General features: G+C 41.9%; 1 long non-coding RNA gene across 1 annotated transcript in view; it reads left to right on the top strand.

The window, feature by feature from the left end:
* LOC123733409 (uncharacterized) overlaps window positions 1-18,567 on the top strand; it is a 25,381-nt gene extending 6,814 nt beyond the window's left edge. Inside the window, exons 3-4 of the long non-coding RNA XR_014383148.1 lie at window positions 17,514-17,747; window positions 18,451-18,567. This is a non-coding gene — a long non-coding RNA (uncharacterized LOC123733409). The remainder of the gene's footprint in view (window positions 1-17,513; window positions 17,748-18,450) is intronic.
* Window positions 18,568-18,795: the final 228 nt, after the last annotated feature.

Below are 18,795 nucleotides of genomic sequence, written 5' to 3'. Positions count from 1 at the left end.
TATAAATTGATTTGCATATTAATGAGAGAAATAAGTATTTGACCCCGTCTCAATCAGAAAGATTTCTGGCTCCCAGGTGTCTTTTATACAGGTAACGAGCTGAGATTAGGAGCACACTCTTAAAGGGAGTGCTCCTAATCTCAGTTTGTTACCTGTATAAAAGACACCTGTCCACAGAAGCAATCAATCAATCAGATTCCAAACTCTCCACCATGGCCAAGACCAAAGAGCTCTCCAAGGATGTCAGGGACAAGATTGTAGACCTACACAAGACTGGAATGGGCTACAAGACCATCGCCAAGCAGCTTGGTGAGAAGGTGACAACAGTTGGTGCGATTATTCGTAAATGGAAGAAACACAAAAGAACTGTCAATATCCCTCGGCCTGGGGCTCCATGCAAGATCTCACCTCGTGGAGTTGCAATGATCATGAGAACGGTGAGGAATCAGCCCAGAACTACATGGGAGGATCTTGTCAATGATCTCAAGGCAGCTGGGACCATAGTCACCAAGAAATCAATTGGTAACACACTACACCGTGAAGGACTGAAATCCTGCAGCGCCCGCAAGGTCCCCCTGCTCAAGAAAGCACCTATACATGCCCGTCTGAAGTTTGCCAATGAACATCTGAATGATTCAGAGGACAACTGGGTGAAAGTGTTGTGGTCAGATGAGACCAAAATGGAGCTCTTTGGCATCAACTCAACTCGCCGTGTTTGGAGGAGGAGGAATGCTGCTTATGACCCCAAGAACACCATCCCCACCGTCAAACATGAAGGTGGAAACATTATGCTTTGGGGGTGTTTTTCTGCTAAGGGAACAGGACAACTTCACTGCATCAAAGGGACGATAGACGGGGCCATGTACCGTCAAATCTTGGGTGAGAACCTCCTTCCCTCAGCCAGGGCATTGAAAATGGGTTGTGGATGGGTATTCCAGCATGACAATGACCCAAAACACTTTGCCAAGGCAACAAAGGAGTGGCTCAAGAAGAAGCACATTAAGGTCCTGGAGTGGCCTAGCCAGTCTCCAGACCTTAATCCCATATAAAATCTGTGGATGGAGCTGAAAGTTCGAGTTGCCAAACGTCAAACCTTAATGACTTGGAGAAGATCTGCAAAGAGGAGTGGGACAAAATCCCTCCTGAGATGTGTGCAAACCTGGTGGCCAACTACAAGAAACGTCTGACCTCTGTGATTGCCAACAAGGGTTTTGCCACCAAGTACTAAGTCATGTTTTGCAGAGGGGTCAAATACTTATTTCCCTCATTAAAATGCAAATCAATATACAACATTTTTGACATGCGTTTTTCTGGATTTTTTTGTTGTTATTCTGTCTCTCACTGTTCAAATAAACCTTCCATTAAAATTATAGACTGATAATTTCTTTGCCATTGGGCAAACGTACAAAATCAGCAGGAGATCAAATACTTTTTTCCCTCACTGTAAATCTCTACTTGCACATTCATCTTCTGCACATCAATTACTCCAGTGTTTATTTGGTATATTATAATTACTTCGTCACCATGGTCTATTTATTGCCTTACCTCCTTTATCTTACCTCATTTGCACACACTGTATATATACTTTTTATGCTGTATTATTGACTGTATGTTTGTTTATTCCATGTGTAAATCTGTGTTGTTGTCTGTGTCACACTGCTTTGCCTTTTTCTTGGCCAGGTCGCAGTTGTAAATGAGAACTTGTTGTCAACTAGCCTACCTGGTTAAACAAAGGTGAAATAAATTTAAAAAATTTAAAAAATCTGCCTTGAATAACAGGTTGCCACTGCTCCAAAGCAATTACATGTGGCACAGGAACCACTGACTGGCTGCATGTTTCTATTATTCAGATACCTGCTGGTACCTCTTAACTGGTTAGGACAGCTCATGAGGTTATTATACAGATACCTGCTGGTACCTCTTAACTGGTTAGGACAGCTCATGTTTCTATTATCCAGATACCTGCTGGTACCTCTTAACTGGTTAGGACAGCTCATGTTTCTATTATCCAGATACCTGCTGGTACCTCTTAACTGGTTAGGACAGCTCATGAGGTTATTATCCAGATACCTGCTGGTTCCTCTTAACTGGTTAGGACAGCTCATGAGGTTATTATCCAGATACCTGCTGGTACCTCTTAACTGGTTAGGACAGCTCATGTTTCTATTATCCAGATACCTGCTGGTACCTCTTAACTGGTTAGGACAGCTCATGAGGTTATTATCCAGATACCTGCTGGTACCTCTTAACTGGTTAGGACAGCTCATGAGGTTATTATTCAGATACCTGCTGGTTCCTCTTAACTGGTTAGGACAGCTCATGAGGTTATTATCCAGATACCTGCTGGTACCTCTTAACTGGTTAGGACAGCTCATGAGGCTATTATCCAGATACCTGCTGGTACCTCTTAACTGGTTAGGACAGCTCATGAGGCTATTATCCAGATACCTGCTGGTGCCTCTTAACTGGTTAGGACAGCTCATGAGGCTATTATCCAGATACCTGATGGTACCTCTTAACTGGTTAGGACAGCTCATGAGGTTATTATCCAGATACCTGCTGGTACCTCTTAACTGGTTAGGACAGCTCATGAGGTTATTATCCAGATACCTGCTGGTACCTCTTAACTGGTTAGGACAGCTCATGAGGCTATTATCCAGATACCTGCTGAGGTCCTAAATATCTGCCAGTAGATGGGACACAATATTACTAATGTAACCCACTGTAAAGACTGGGTTTAGTTGATTGTGTTGCACTGCTCATGTCTGCGTTCTGGAACTGCCCGCGTCCACGTACGGTGTGGCACCAAGGATATTGTCAGGTTACGTGCAGAGTGGGCTGAGGTGATCTTGGGGAATAACGACGGAGTTCGCTACATTGTTGAGACGCCAAAGTTTATTGTTCAATTAGCTTTTTGCTTTACGGTCAGGGACAGTATGAGTGTAGCCAGATCCTTTTCACTCTCTATCCTTGTTTCATTTTGTGGTTCACTGGATTCGTCCTCATCCTCGAGACGAGGGACAGACGAACGACCTGCTAGCTAGCCAAGCTAGTCAGTACAGCTAGGTAAGCTAGCTACTCTACCAGCAGCATCCTCATTTTTCCTAGCTACCACTACATCATCACTAGCTGCCCGCATTACTTGTGGACCGATGGAGCTCCCTGGTTGTTTCATCCACCAGTTAAATCCCATGGAAGGCTTCCGTCTCTCTCGTTGACGGATGCTGGCTACCTCTGTCCGGTTCTCCTCTCTTCACTAGATGGACGGTAACTTTAGTGTTTAACCCCTCTGTGTCCAATGACCGAAGTTTAAAAAAAAAAATTGTGACGCCTCAAGTAGTCTGGACACATTCCATTTTTAACAATGTTTTTTTTTCTGATAAAACTAGTTCATTGCATCCGCCATGGAGCTCAGTTTCATAATATTACCTTATGTCCCTAGTTATGAAGTTATAGCGAAAAAACCGGCCTTATTTTAGGTCATTTTTCACCCTTCCAGCTCCTATTAGTTTAATTGAGCACTGTGGCACCACCTGACATTCTGAACGTTCTATACCATTGCCCATTGTTCTGCGTCACAATGCCAGCTTCGCTATTGTTATCAATGAGACCTGCCTGCGTTAACATTGTAGGCTGACCTCAAGTATTATTATTAGTATTATTACTAATATTATCACAGCTACTTGGTGCACACTTCACCTGGGTACACGTTGTGGTGACCCACAGTACTAGTGATGGCTGGCGCAAACCGATCAAACGTTAAGCATTTTCTGGTCATAGTTAACCAATTTTGTTTTCAGAAAAATGTATACAACCTAAACAGAACACATGTCCCTGCCCTCTTTTTCAAGATGTGGCCGATTTATACAGACATAATAAAAAATGTAATTAAGATATAACACTTTTTTTGAGGAGTTATTGTTTCTGAATGGCTACTGGGTAATTTGATATGCATCGAAATCTTCGTTTGTAGGCATTGAATTGAGCAAATGCTGCACAGGTTCACTGAGTTACAACCCAAATGGATAGGTCTAGCTCATTGATTTGTAGATCTGACGCAGTTGAGCCTTGCAAGTGTGGTGAATGAGTTATGTAGTACCCACAGAAGACCACAGGGAGGAGCTAGAGAGCTATAAACCCATAACGTTTTTAGCCTTAAAACCCTTAAACCTAACAATCAATCTAATGTATTTATGAAGCCCTTTTTACATCAGCAGATGTCACAAAGTGCTGTACAGAAATTCTAACCCTACGTATTACCTATTTTAGCCTTAACCCCTAATCCTGTGTATTACCTATTTTAGCCTTAACCCCTAACCCTAATTCTAGGGTAGGGTAGCCTAGAACACTTTTAGAAACTATTTTAGTAATAATATTATGTTAGTAAATACAAGTATAGTACCAAACAGCATGTTGATTATTTTGTTAATCAAACCTGTCTAAGCCTTTTGCTGTTTTTATTTTGTTATTCGTTTTTTTCTAATATCTATTATTGCAAGGCACACAACAAGCCACATGTGTTTTTATTTTTCAAATGTGGTTTGAACTGGGAGACCTAGTAACCTCTTTGTGAATGTCCAGCAATTGGCGTGGGATAGACAGGGCAGGTTTGAGACTAATCTAAGGAATTAACAATGTTTTTTTTTCTTCTCAGGTGTCTCACTAATGTCTGTCTATGAATGACTGACTTTTAATTGGTAAATATTTCCAATAGATGGCAGCATAAGACCACGAAGCATCAGTTATAGGCTACAAGCAGCAATATGATTGACATAAAATAGCATGCAACCACAGACTATATGTCCCATGATTTTCTAAAATGGTCACTCATTACTTTAGTTAGCTATATATCTCCTTGAGCTGACTTCATGCGCGAGAAGGCATCGCGGGTTGATGCTGGTTGATGAATTTGACAATGAATGTACTGGGAAAATACATTCTTCTCAACTAGAGGTGACGGAATTAATGTTCAGGCTTATTGATAATCGTTATATTAATGAAGTATAATTTCAAACATGAGCATAAAAACAGGTAATAATAAACATGAATCATCATTATATTACTAAACAGTAATCTGTTAAATGCTTTTTCAGTCCTTCCTCTTGTGTTAGCAGTGTGGAAAGGGACAGAAAGAAGCGCGGGGAGTGGTGGTGTATCCAGGGAGAACTAAAATAATCTTCTGATAAGTCATTCGTGGTGTTATGCTGCCATCTAATGAAATGATTTAGAAACTGCAGTAATATTGAATAATGTGTAATTCCTTACTAAAGTAGTAATTTCTCAGAATTGCAAAATTGAATATTTTCTAGTTAATTTTACAACTTACAACCATAAAATAACAATTTATTGCATAATAAACAATGAAACTGACGAAACCAAAAACATAATATATTTAGTTAATTATATATATGAAAAACTATTTATTAGATGGGAGACATTATCAGCCAAAGTAACAGCCCTGTAGACAAAGAAGAGCTCTCCAGTAGGTACCAAAACATTCAAAGGCCATTTTCTCAAAAGTGAGGTTACAAGTTCATCAACGTTCAAAGAAGAATTACTTTCCCATTGTTCATCAACTGTTTTGTATGATATACCATTTTCTAGCCCTGAGTCTCTACTTTTATCCAGTGTAAAAAACACATTTGAAAATGTTTCTAAAATAAGACCGAATCGTGCCGGGCGGTTACATTTGACTGTGTTAAACCTAGCAGTACTACTGATTTCTCTGAGAGTGAGGCAGATATATATTATTACTGTATAAAACCTAGCAGTACTACTGATTTCTCTGAGAGAGAGGCAGATATATATTATTACTGTGTTAAACCTAGCAGTACTACTGATTTCTCTGAGAGGCAGATATATATTATTACTGTATAAAACCTCACAGTACTACTGATTTCTCTGAGAGTGAGGCAGATATATATTATTACTGTATAAAACCTAGCAGTACTACTGATTTCTCTGAGAGTGAGGCAGATATATATTATTACTGTATAAAACCTAGCAGTACTACTGATTTCTCTGAGAGTGAGGCAGATATATATTATTACTGTGTAAAACCTAGCAGTACTACTGATTTCTCTGAGAGTGAGGCAGATATATATTATTACTGTATAAAACCTAGCAGTACTACTGATTTCTCTGAGAGTGAGGCAGATATATATTATTACTGTGTAAAACCTAGCAGTACTACTGATTTCTCTGAGAGTGAGGCAGATATATATTATTACTATGTAAAACCTAGCAGTACTACTGATTTCTCTGAGAGTGAGGCAGATATATATTATTACTGTATTAAACCTAGCAGTACTACTGATTTCTCTGAGAGTGAGGCAGATATATATTATTACTATGTAAAACCTAGCAGTACTACTGATTTCTCTGAGAGTGAGGCAGATATATAGCATTGAGCAAAGAAAACATTTGACTCTCTAAAATGAAACCGTCATGTGATAGTTTATAAACAAATTCATGTCTGTCATTGAACAACACCATGTCATAATTAGATAGTGAAAAACACACCAATCTCTTTCATAATTTCTTTAAACAATAAAAGCTCATTTACCAACATTTCTGTAAAGTGATATGTTGCGTTTTGGAATGAAACTCTTCTTATGTTTCCCATCTGAGATCAGAGTAGATGAGAGATGTAATGTTTGTCTCTGTTGTGTTGAAGACCAATCAAGCAGGAGAGACCAGCCTCCCCTGTTCCCAGCTGTGTGTCCATGAAGAGTGACCAGTCTATGGATCCTCTTATATACTTTAGAGAGGGAGACTTTTCTACTGAACAAAGGTAAGAAGAACTCATGGGTCATGGTCAGTGAGTTAAACACCACTGTCTCTAGTCATTTCTCCTCTCCCATTTTCACATTCCTTTTTGTTGTTTTCATAATCCGTAGGCTAATCCTTCTGTCCATTTTCATAGTCCTAAAACAATATTAAACAAACACAACGTTCCCTCCCTGTGTGTGTGTGTGTGTGAAAGTGTGTGTGTTTGCACTCCCTGGACAAGGAAATGAAATCTCTATCCTGATTGCCTAGTCACTTTTGCCACTACCTACATGTACATATTACCTCAATTATAGTCTCATTATTACCTCAACTACCTGGTACCCCTGCACATTGACTCAGTACCTGTACTCCTTATAGTCTCATTATTACCTCAACTACCTGGTACCCCTGCACATTGACTCAGTACTGGTACTCCTTATAGTCTCATTATTACCTCAACTACCTGGTACCCCTGCACATTGACTCAGTACTGGTACTCCTTATAGTCTCATTATTACGTCAACTACCTGGTACCCCTGCACATTGACTCAGTACTGGTACTCCTTATAGTCTCATTATTACCTCAACTACCTGGTACCCCTGCACATTGACTCAGTACTGGTACTCCTTATAGCCTCATTCAACGGCTCAGACACGAGAGGTATGTGGCAGGGTCTACAGTCAATCACGGACTACAAAAGAAAAACCAGCCCCGTCGCTGATCACGATGCCTTGCTCCCAGACAGACTAAACAGCTTTTTTACTCACCTTGAGGACAACACAGCGCCACTGACACGGCCCGCTACCAAAAACTGCGGGCTCTCCTTCATCGTAGCCAACGTGAGTAAAACATTTAAACGTGTTAACCCTCGCAAGGCTGCAGGCCCAGACGGCATTCCCGGCCACGTCCTCAGAGCATGCGCAGACCAGCTGGCTGGTGTGTTTACGGACATATTCAATCTCTCCCTATCCCAGTCTGCTGTCCCCACATGCTTCAAGAGGGCCACCATTATTCCTGTTCCCAAGAAAGCTAAGGTAACTGAGCTAAATGACTACTGCCCTGTAGCACTCACTTCTGTCATCATGAAGTGCTTTGAGAGACTAGTCAAGGACCATATCACCTGTCACCCTAGACCCACTCCAATTTGCTTACCGACCCAATAGGTCCACAGACGACGCAATCGCCATCACACTGCACACTGCCCTAACCCATCTGGACAAGAGGAATACCTATGTAAGAATGCTGTTCATTGATTGCAGCTCAGCATTTAACACCATAGTACCCTACAAACTCGTCATTAAGCTCGAGACCCTGGGTCTCGACCCCGCCCTGTGCAACTGGGTCCTGGACTTCCTGACGGGCCGCCCCCAGGTGGTGAAGGTATGTAACAACATCTCCACCCCGCTGACCCTCAACACTGGGGCACCACAAGGGTGCGTTCTCAGCCCTCTCCTGTACTCCCTGTTCACCCACGACTGCGTGGCCATGCACGCCTCCAACTCAATCATCAAGTTTGCAGACGACACTACAGTGGTAGGCTTGATTATCAACAACGACAAGACGGCCTACAGGGAGGAGGTGAGGGCCCTCGGAGTGTGGTGTCAGGAAAATAACCTCGCACTTAATGTCAACAAGGAGATGATCGTGGACTTCAGGAAACAGCAGAGGGAGCAGCCCCCTATCTACATTGATGGGACAGTAGTGGAGAGGGTGGAGAGTTTTAAGTTCCTAGGCGTACACATCACGGACAAACTGAAATGGTCCGGCAGCTGCTCCGCCCATAACCGTAAGGCTCTCCAGAGGGAAGTGAGGTCTGTGTGTGTGGCTGTTACCAACATACTGACTCAACTCAAGCCACTTTAATAATAAAAAATTGATGTATTCAATTCATCACTAGCCACTTTATATTATATAATGTTTACTTACCCTACATTACTCATCTCATATGTATATACTGTACGCTATACCATCTACTGCATCTTGCCATCTTGATGTAATTTAGCACTAGCCACTTTCAACAATGCCTCTTTATATGTTTTCATACCCTACATTACTCATCTCATATGTATATACTGTACTCTATACCATCTACTGCATCTTGCTGTCATGTCCTGGCCAGTATAAGGGTTAATTGTCATTGTAGTTTGGTCAGGACGTGGCAGAGGGTATTTGTTTTATGTGGTTCGGGGTGGTGTTTTGGTAAAAGGGCGTTTGATTTAGTATTTCCGGGTTTTTGGTTTATGGTCTATGTTTATATATTTCTATGTGGAGTCTAGTGAGTGTGTTTCTATGGTTGATTAATTGGGGTTGGGACTCTCAATTGAAGGCAGGTGTTTTCTCTTTGCCTTTGATTGAGAGTCCCATATATTAGGGTGTGTTTGTCATTTGTGGGAGATTGTTTCTTGTCTAGCGTATGTGAGCCTGAGAAGACTGTCTATATCGTGAGTTTGTTTTGTTATTTTGTATGTTCATTTTGAGTCTAATAAATGTTCAAGATGAGCCAAAACAATTCTGCTGCATATTGGTCCTCCTTTTCCGACGATGATTTCGCCATATCGTCTGACGACGACGAAATCCCTGACAGAATCTCCCACCAAACCAGGACCAAGCAGCAGAGGAAGGAGCAGAGGGATTTTGAATTGGACAAACGGGAGAGATGGACATGGGAGCAAGTTATGGCCGGAGAGGGCCCATGGAGAATGGCTGGTAAGGACCGGGAACGTTTCCGAGGAACACGACTGGCGTTGAAGCACGAGAGGCACCCCCAATAATTTTTTGGGGGGGGGCACACGGGTAGTTTGGCTAGGCCTAGGAAGAGCCGGAAGCTAGCTACCCGTGGTTATATGGAGGAGCGTATGAGGTGGAGGGCGCCATGTTTCGCTGAAGAGCGCAATATCTCACCCATACGCACGCACAGTCCGGTGCGCGTTATTCCAGCCCCTCGCAGGTGCCGTGCTAGAGTGAGCATCCAGCCTGGTAGGAGGATGCCTGCGCAGCGCATCTGGTCGCCGGTACGCCTCCGAGGACCAGGCTACCCAACTCCCGCTCTACGCACGGCTACCATCAGGCCCCTGCACAGCCCAGTCCGCCCTGTACAAGCACCCCGCTCATACAGGGCTACTAGTTCCATCCAGCCAGGACAGGTTGTGCAGGAGGTAAGATCAAGACCGCCTGTGCGCCTCCATAGCCCGGTGTTTCCAGTTCCTGTCTCTCGTGCGGACCCGGAAGTGCGTCAGCCCAGTCCGACTCGTCCTGTTCCCGCTCCCCGCACTAGCCTGGAGGTACGTGTTCCCAGTCTGGTAAGTCCAGTACCAGCACCACGCACCAGGCTTCAAGTGCGTCATCCCAGTCCGACGTCGCCAGGGCTGCCCGTCAGTCAAGAGTCGCCAGAGCTGCCCGTCAGTCAAGAGTCGCCAGAGCTGCCCGTCAGTCAAGAGTCGCCAGAGCCGCCCGTCAGTCAAGAGTCGCCAGAGCCGCCCGTCAGTCAAGAGTCGCCAGAGCCGCCCGTCAGTCAAGAGTCGCCAGACCGCCCGCCAGTCAAGAGCCACCAGAGCCACCCACTAGTCAGGAGCTGCCAGAGTGGCCGGAGATGCCAGAGTGGCCAGAGTGGCCGGAGATGCCAGAGTGGCCAGACTGCCCGGAGATGCCAGAGTGGCCAGACTGCCCGGAGATGCCAGAGTGGCCAGACTGCCCAGAGATGCCAGTGGCCAGACTGCCCGGAGATGCCAGAGTGGCCAGACTGCCCGGAGATTGCCAGAGTGGCCAGACTGCCCGGAGATGCCAGAGTGGCCAGACTGCCCGGCGATGCCAGAGTGGCCAGACTGCCCGGAGATGCCAGAGTGGCCAGACTGCCCAGAGATGCCAGAGTGGCCAGACTGCCCGGAGCTGCCAGAGTGGCCAGACTGCCCGGAGCTGCCAGACTGCCCCATCGGCCCAGAGTCTGCCGATTACGAAGAACCAAGGGAGTCGAGCAGCAACCCTGAACTGAGTAAGCCTGACAATCCAGAACTTAAAATGATTAACTGTTCAATTAATGAGTCTGTATACAGGGTGGAGAGGAGGAGGTCTGCCCAGGATCCAGAGCAAGGGGAGTCTGCCTACGGTCCGAGGCTGATCGGGGTCGGCACTCTGGAGGACAATAGGCCGGAGCCTGAACCACCACTTGCATAGGTGGGTTGGGGAGGGGGGGTGTAGCACAAGTGCCATCAGTGACGGCAGCCACCCTCCCTTCCCTCCCTTTACTTTAGGGGGATTTTTGTTGTTGTTTGGGGTTTTTGTTTTTCTTGAGGTGCTTCCGGGGTTAGCACCTTTAGGGGGGGGGGGGGGTACTGTCACGTCCTGGCCAGTATAAGGGTTAATTGTCATTGTAGTTTGGTCAGGACGTGGCAGAGGGTATTTGTTTTATGTGGTTCGGGGTGGTGTTTTGGTAAAAGGGCGTTTGATTTAGTATTTCCGGGTTTTTGGTTTATGGTCTATGTTTATATATTTCTATGTGGAGTCTAGTGAGTGTGTTTCTATGTTTGGTTAATTGGGGTTGGGACTCTCAATTGAAGGCAGGTGTTTTCTCTTTGCCTTTGATTGAGAGTTCCATATATTAGGGTGTGTTTGTCATTTGTGGGAGATTGTTTCTTGTCTAGCGTATGTGAGCCTGAGAAGACTGTCTATATCGTGAGTTTGTTTTGTTATTTTGTATGTTAATTTTGAGTCTAATAAATGTTCAAGATGAGCCAAAACAATTCTGCTGCATATTGGTCCTCCTTTTCCGACGATGCTTTCAACGTTAATAACAATGTTTTTTTTTAAACAGCTCAGAGATTTAACAATGCTCCTGCGAATATTCAAATTATTAACTTTTCCTTAAAATGCATTTGGGAAACCAGACCCTGAATAAAAACATCTGCTAAATGACTAAAATGTCAAATGTAAATGTTTTACAAACTGATCTCATATTTCTGTATTGGATTATTATATTTAAATGTTTTAATATTGATGTCACAAGTGTATCATTTGTACAGTTCTTTATTAAAAATGTAGTTATTTGTTACATTTCACTTTGTAAAACTTAGCAGTACTACTTATTTCTCTGAGTGTGAGGCAGATATATAGTATTACTGTATAAAACCTAGCAGTACTACTGATTTCTCTGAAAGTGAGGCAGATATATATTATTACTGTGTTAAACCTAGCAATACTACTGATTTCTCTGAGAGAGAGGCAGATATATATTATTACTGTGTAAAACCTAGCAGTACTACCGATTTCTCTGAGAGTGAGGCAGATATATAGCATTTTGCAAAAAAAAACATTTGACTCTGAAATGAAACCATCAAGTGATAGATTTTAAACTAATACATGTCTGTCATTGAATAATCCAATGCCATGATTAGATAGTGAAAAATCACACCAATCTCTTTCATAATATCTTTAAACAATAAAAGCTAATTTACGAACATTTCTGAAAAGTTATATATAGCGTTTTGGAATAAAACTCTTCTTATGTTTCCCATCTGAGCTCAGAGCAGATGAGAGATGAAATGTTTGTCTCTGTTGTGTTGAAGTCCAATCAAGCAGGAGAGACCAGCCTCCCCTGTACCCAGCTGTGTGTCCATGAAGAGTGAGCAGTCTATGGCGCCTCCTATATCCTTTAGAGAGGGAGACTTTTCTACTGAACAAAGGTGAGAAGAACTCGTGTGTCATGGTCAGTGAGTTAAACAACACTGTCTCTAGTCATTTCTCCTCTCCCATTTTCCCATTTATTTTTGTTGTTTTCATAATCCATAGGCTAATACTTTTGTCCATTTTCATAGTCCTAAAACAATATTAAACAAACACAACGTTCCCTCCGTGTGTGTGTGTGTGCACTCCCTGGATGAGGAGATGTAATCTCTATCCTGATTGCCTAGTCACTTTTACCCCTACCTACATGTACACTACCGTTCAAAAGTTTGGAGTCACTTAGTAATGTCCATATTTTCGAAAGAAAAGTAAAAAAATGTGTCCATTAAAATAACATCAAATTGATCAGAAATACAGTGTACACATTGTTAACTTCTCTAGGGTAGGGAGCAGTATTTTGACGTCCGGATGAAAGGCATGCCCAAATTAAACTGCCTGCTACTCAGGCTCAGAAGGTAGGAAATGCATAGTATTAGTAGATTTGGATAGAAAACACTCTGAAGTTTCTAAAACTGTTTGAATGATGTCAGTGAGTATAACAGAACTCATATGGCAGGCAAAAACCTGAGAAAAATCCACCCAGGAAGTGGGAAATCTGAGGGTTGTAGTTTTTTCAAGTGATTGCCTATTGCCTACACAGTGACTTAGGGTTAATTTTGCACTTCCTAAGGCGTCCACTAGATGTCATCAGTCTTTAGAACGTTGTTTCATGCTTCTACTGTGAATATTGAGTCAGATGAGTGACGAAATGACATGAGCTCAGAGGTGCGCTCTCACGTGAGTGTGAGCTGTGTTCCTTTTCTTTTCTGAAGACATTGGAATTGTCCGGTTGGAATATTACTGAAGATTTATGTTAAAAACATCCTAAAGATTGATGCTATACATCATTTGACATATTTCTACGAACGTAAATAGAACTTCTTTTTACTTTTCTTCGTGACTTTTTTGCGCGCATCCTGCATTTGGAGGAGTGGACTGAACGCGCGAACAAAAAGGAGGTATTTGCACATAAATGAAGAACTTTATCGAACAAAACAAACATTTATTGTGGACCTGGGATTCCTGGGAGTGCATTCTGATGAAGATCATCAAAGGTAAGGGAATATTTATAATATTATTTCTGAGTTTTATTGACTCCACAAAATGGCGGGTTTGGTTTCGTGTCTGAACGCCGTACTCAGATTATTGCAAAGTGTGTTTTCTTGTAAAGTTTTTTTGAAATCTGACACAGTGGTTGCATTAAGGAGAAGTGTATCTATAATTCTTTGAATAACAGTTTAATATTTTATCGACGTTTATGATGAGTATTTCTGTAAATTGATGTGCTCATTCACCAGAAGTTTTGGGACATTTCTGAACATTACACGCCAATGTAATATGGGGTTTTTGGATATAAATATGAACTTCATCGAGGAAAACATACATGTATTGTGTAACATGAAGTCCTATGAGTGCCATCTGATGAAGATCATCAAAGGTTAGTGATTAATTTTAGCTGTATTTCTGGTTTTTGTGACGCCTCCCCTTGCTTGGAAAATGGCTGTGTGGTTTTTCTTGTCTAGGTGCTGTCCTAACATAATCTAATGCTATGCTTTCGCCGTAAAGCCTTTTTGATATCGGACACTGTGGTTGGATTAACGAGAAGTTTATCTTTAAAATGGGATATAATAGTTGTATGTTTGAGAAATTTGAATTATGAGATTTTTGTTGTTTTGAGTTTGGCGCCCTGCTATTTCACTGGCTGTTGAATAGTGTGTCCCGCAGTTGGGACAGTCACGTCCCACATACCCAAGAGGTTAATGACTATTGTAGCTGGAAAACACTGATTTTTTATGGAATATCTACATAGGCGTACAGAGGCCCATTATCAGCAACCATCACTCCTGTGTTCCAATGGCACGTTGTGTTCGCTAATCCAAGTTTATAATTTTAAAAGGGTAATTGATCATTAGAAAATCCTTTTGCAATTATGTTAGCACAGCTGAAAACTGTTGTTCTGATTAAAGAAGCAATAAAACTGGCCTTCTTTAGACTAATTGAGTATCTAGAACATTAGTATTTGTGGGTTTGTTTACAGGCTCAAAATGGCCAGAAACAAAGTACTTTCTTCTGAAACTCATCAATCTATTCTTGTTCTTAGAAAGTAAGGCTATTCCATGCGAGTAATTGCTAAGAAACTGAAGATCTCATACAACACTGTGTACTACTCCCTTCACAGAACAGCGCAAACTGGCTCTAACCAGAATAGACAGAGGAGTGGGAGGCCCCGATGCACAACTGAGCATGAGGACAAGTACATCAGAGTGTCTAGTTTGAGAAACAGACGCCTCACAAGTCCTCAACTGGTAGCTTCATTGAATAGTAACCACAAACCACCAGTCTCAACGTCTCGCCTTCTAGGCAGAGTTCCTCTGTCCAGTGTCTGTGTTCTTTTGCCCATCTTAATATTTAAATTTTTTTGGCAAGTCTGAGATATGGCTTTTTCTTTACAACTCTGCCTAGAAGGCCAGCATCCCGGAGTTGCCTCTTCACTGTTGACGTTGAGACTGGTGTTTTGAGGGTAAAGTAAAGTATAAAATAAAAATTATTAAATTAAATAATAAAGTAAGAATTTCTGAACAATAATTGATTCTACTGGACAGAGTAAGAGAATAAATACCTGGAATAAGATATTACTAGTTAGTAGAACTGTTTCTTGAGCTGACTTGCTGACAGCAGTTTTCAAAGTGGAAACTAATCAGTAGGTCTACATGTTATCAGTAAAACGTCTGGTAAAGATGGTGGAGGAGCTTTTACATTATATAGTTTTATGTTTATCTCAGGGTTTCTCAATCCTTTTGTTCTTACCAGCACTTACACACCGGATTCAACTAATCATCAAATATATATTTGAAGATAGATTTAAGGCATCATTAAAACCTTTTGGGTTTGTAGGCCTGTTTACAATTATTAAAGTCCTACAGTAATTCATATTTTGGAGGAAAAAAACACAGCTAAACTTGGTTACGAGTAAATTATATGTTTAGCAAAAATAACATAAGAAGGACTATAATAAAAAAACTGAAGCAAGATTCGGTACAATGTCATGATTTGCTGCTGTCGCATGCAACTGACTGTTACCTCTGGTTACTGTTGTAAATGCCTCTGGGTTTAGAACTCTGTGTCTCAGTGCCCTGCGACAGTGGGAAGTTCGTTTTGCATGGCCCGGTGCTACAGGTGAGTGGAGTTTTATTTTAAGGAACAATGGAATGGTCTAAAATGCGTAAACTCTGCGCACCCGGGGAGCCGGGCAATGCAAAACGAATTCACCCAGTGACCGTTGCTTTATTTCCTTATATGAAATTGAAAGTAACTTTGTAGCCTGCGCAGTTACAAAATGTCTGTTGACACTGTGGCTCATATGTCTCTAGAATATTAGAACAGTGGTGGAAAAAGTACTCAATTCTCATACTTGAGTAAAAGTAAAGATACCTTAATAGAAAATGACTCAATTAAAAGTGAAAGTCACCCAGTAAAATACTTCTTCAGTAGAAGTCTAAAAGTATTTGGTTTAAAATATAATTAAGTATCAAAAGTAAATGTAATTGCTAAAATATACTTAAGCATCAAAAGTAAAAGTAAAGTAGTGATCATTTAAAATTCATTTTATTAAGCAAACCAGACGGCACAATTTTCTTGTTATTTTAATTTACGGATAGCCAGGGTCACACTCCAACACTCAGACATCATTTAAAAATGAAGCATTTGAGTTTAGTGAGTCCTCCAGGTCAGAGGCAGTAATGACCAGGGATGTTCTCTGTTTAGTGAGTCCTTCAGATCAGAGGCAGTAGGGATGACCAGGGATGTTCTCTGTTTAGTGAGTCCTCCAGATCAGAGGCAGTAGGGATGACCAGGGATGTTCTCTGTTTAGTGAGTCCTCCAGATCAGAGGCAGTAGGGATGACCAGGGATGTTCTCTGTTTAGTGAGTCCTCCAGATCAGAGGCAGTAGGGATGACCAGGGATGTTCTCTGTTTAGTGAGTCCTCCAGATCAGAGGCAGTAGGGATGACCAGGGATGTTCTCTGTTTAGTGAGTCCGCAGTAGGGATGACCAGGGATGTTCTCTGTTTAGTGAGTCCGCAGTAGGGATGACCAGGGATGTTCTCTGTTTAGTTAGTCCTCCAGATCAGAGGCAGTAGGGATGACCAGGGATGTTCTCTGTTTAGTTAGTCCTCCAGATCAGAGGCAGTAGGGATGTTCTCTTGATAAGTGTTCAAATTGGACCGTTTTCTGTCCTGCTAAGCATTCAACATGTAACGAGTACTTTTGGGTGTCAGGGAAAATGTATGGAGTAAAAAGTACATCATTTTCTTCATGAATGTAGAGAAGTAAAAGAGAAAGTTGTTAAAAATATATTTCTCAAAGAGATAATGAATGAATGAGAACAATTGACATTCAAGAATTAGTCACTGTGTTAACCACAACCAACATGCTGGATCTCTGTTTAGTTGTCACTGTGTTAACCACAACCAACATGCTGGATCTCTGTTTAGTTGTCACTGTGTTAACCACAACCAACATGCTGGATCTCTGTTTAGTTGTCACTGTGTTAACCACAACCAACATGCTGGATCTCTGTTTAGTTGTCACTGTGTTAACCACAACCAACATGCTGGATCTCTGTTTAGTTGTCACTGTGTTAACCACAACCAACATGTTGGATCTCTGTTTAGTTGTCACTGTGTTAACCACAACCAACATGCTGGATCTCTGTTTAGTTGTCACTGTGTTAACCACAATCAACATGCTGGATCTCTGTTTAGTTGTTACTGTGTTAACCACAACCAACATGTTGGATCTCTGTTTAGTTGTCACTGTGTTAACCAACATGCTGGATCTCTGTTTAGTTGTCACTGTGTTAACCACAACCAACATGCTGGATCTCTGTTTAGTTGTCACTGTGTTGACCACAACCAACATGTTGGATCTCTGTTTAGTTGTCACTGTGTTAACCACAACCAACATGCTGGATCTCTGTTTAGCTGTCACTGTGTTAACCACAATCAACATGTTGGATCTCTGTTTAGGGGTCAGTTCTCTAAAATGAGTCTCTCTGGGGAGAGAGAGGAGGGGGGCCCTGCCTCTAAAATGAGTCTCTCTGGCGAGAGGAAGGAGGGGGGCCCTGCCTCTAAAATGAGTCTCTCTGGGGAGAGAGAGGAGGGGGGCCCTGCCTCTAAAATGAGTCTCTCTGGCGAGAGAGAGAAGGGGGGCCCTGCCTCCAAAATGCATCTCTCTGGCGGACATAACACCAAAGCTAAGAGGTAAGATGACAATTTTATGAATAATTAACTAAGTTTATTTCCTAAATAAATACCTATCTTAAGGTGAATGCAGTTACTGTAAATCTCTCTGGATAAGAGCATCTGCTAAATCAGGGGTTCTCAATCCGGGGTCTGCGGAGGTACTGCAGGGGTTCTGCAGGAAGCGCGGGGAGTGGTGGTGTATCCAGGGAGAAAACTAAACTAATATTCTGAAATGTCATTGTGGTCTTATGTTCCCATCTATTGGAATTATTTAGCAACTGCAGTAGTGCTGAAAAAATGTGTTATTCCTTACTAAAGTAGTAATTACTGAGAATTACTAGTTAATTTTATCACTTACAATCATAAAATAACAACTTATACCATAACAAACAATTAAACTGACATAAACCAAAATCACTATATATGTAGTTATTTAGTTAATGACCAAATTGAGCCGGTCGGTCACATTTGAGAGTGAGGGAGATATATAGCATTTTGCATAAAAAAACATGATTTTTGTCTCTCTGAAATGAAACCATCGAGTGATAGATTTGAAACAAATCCTTGTCTGTGAGAGATGTAATAATTAATACATAATTTCTTTAAACAATAAAAGCTCATTTCTGTAAAGTGATATGTTGCGTTTTGGAACTCTTCTTATGTTCCCCATCTGAGATCAGAGTAGATGAGAGATGTAATGTTTGTCTCTGTTGTGTTGAAGACCAATCAAGCAGGAGAGACCAGCCTCCCCTGTTCCCAGCTGTGTGTCCATGAAGAGTGACCGGTCTATGAAGCTACCTATAGAGTTTAGAGAGGGAGACTTTTCTACTGAACAAAGGTAAGAAGAACTCATGGGTCATGGTCAGTGAGTTAAACAACACTGTCTCTAGTCATTTCTCCTCTCACATTTTCACATTTCTTTTGGTTGTTTTCATAATCCATAGGCTAATCCTTTTGTCCATTTTCATAGTCCTAAAACAATATTAAACAAACACAATATTCCCTCCCTGTGTGTGTGTGTGTGTGTGTGTGTGTGTGTGTGTGTGTGTGTGTGTGTGTGTGTGTG

This window comes from Salmo salar, unplaced genomic scaffold (assembly GCF_965601325.2).
Source record: "Salmo salar unplaced genomic scaffold, fSalSal1 ptg000129l, whole genome shotgun sequence".
Lineage (NCBI taxonomy): Eukaryota > Metazoa > Chordata > Actinopteri > Salmoniformes > Salmonidae > Salmo > Salmo salar.
Note: the sequence above shows the minus strand (reverse complement) of the source record. Positions and strands in the feature narration are given on the sequence as shown.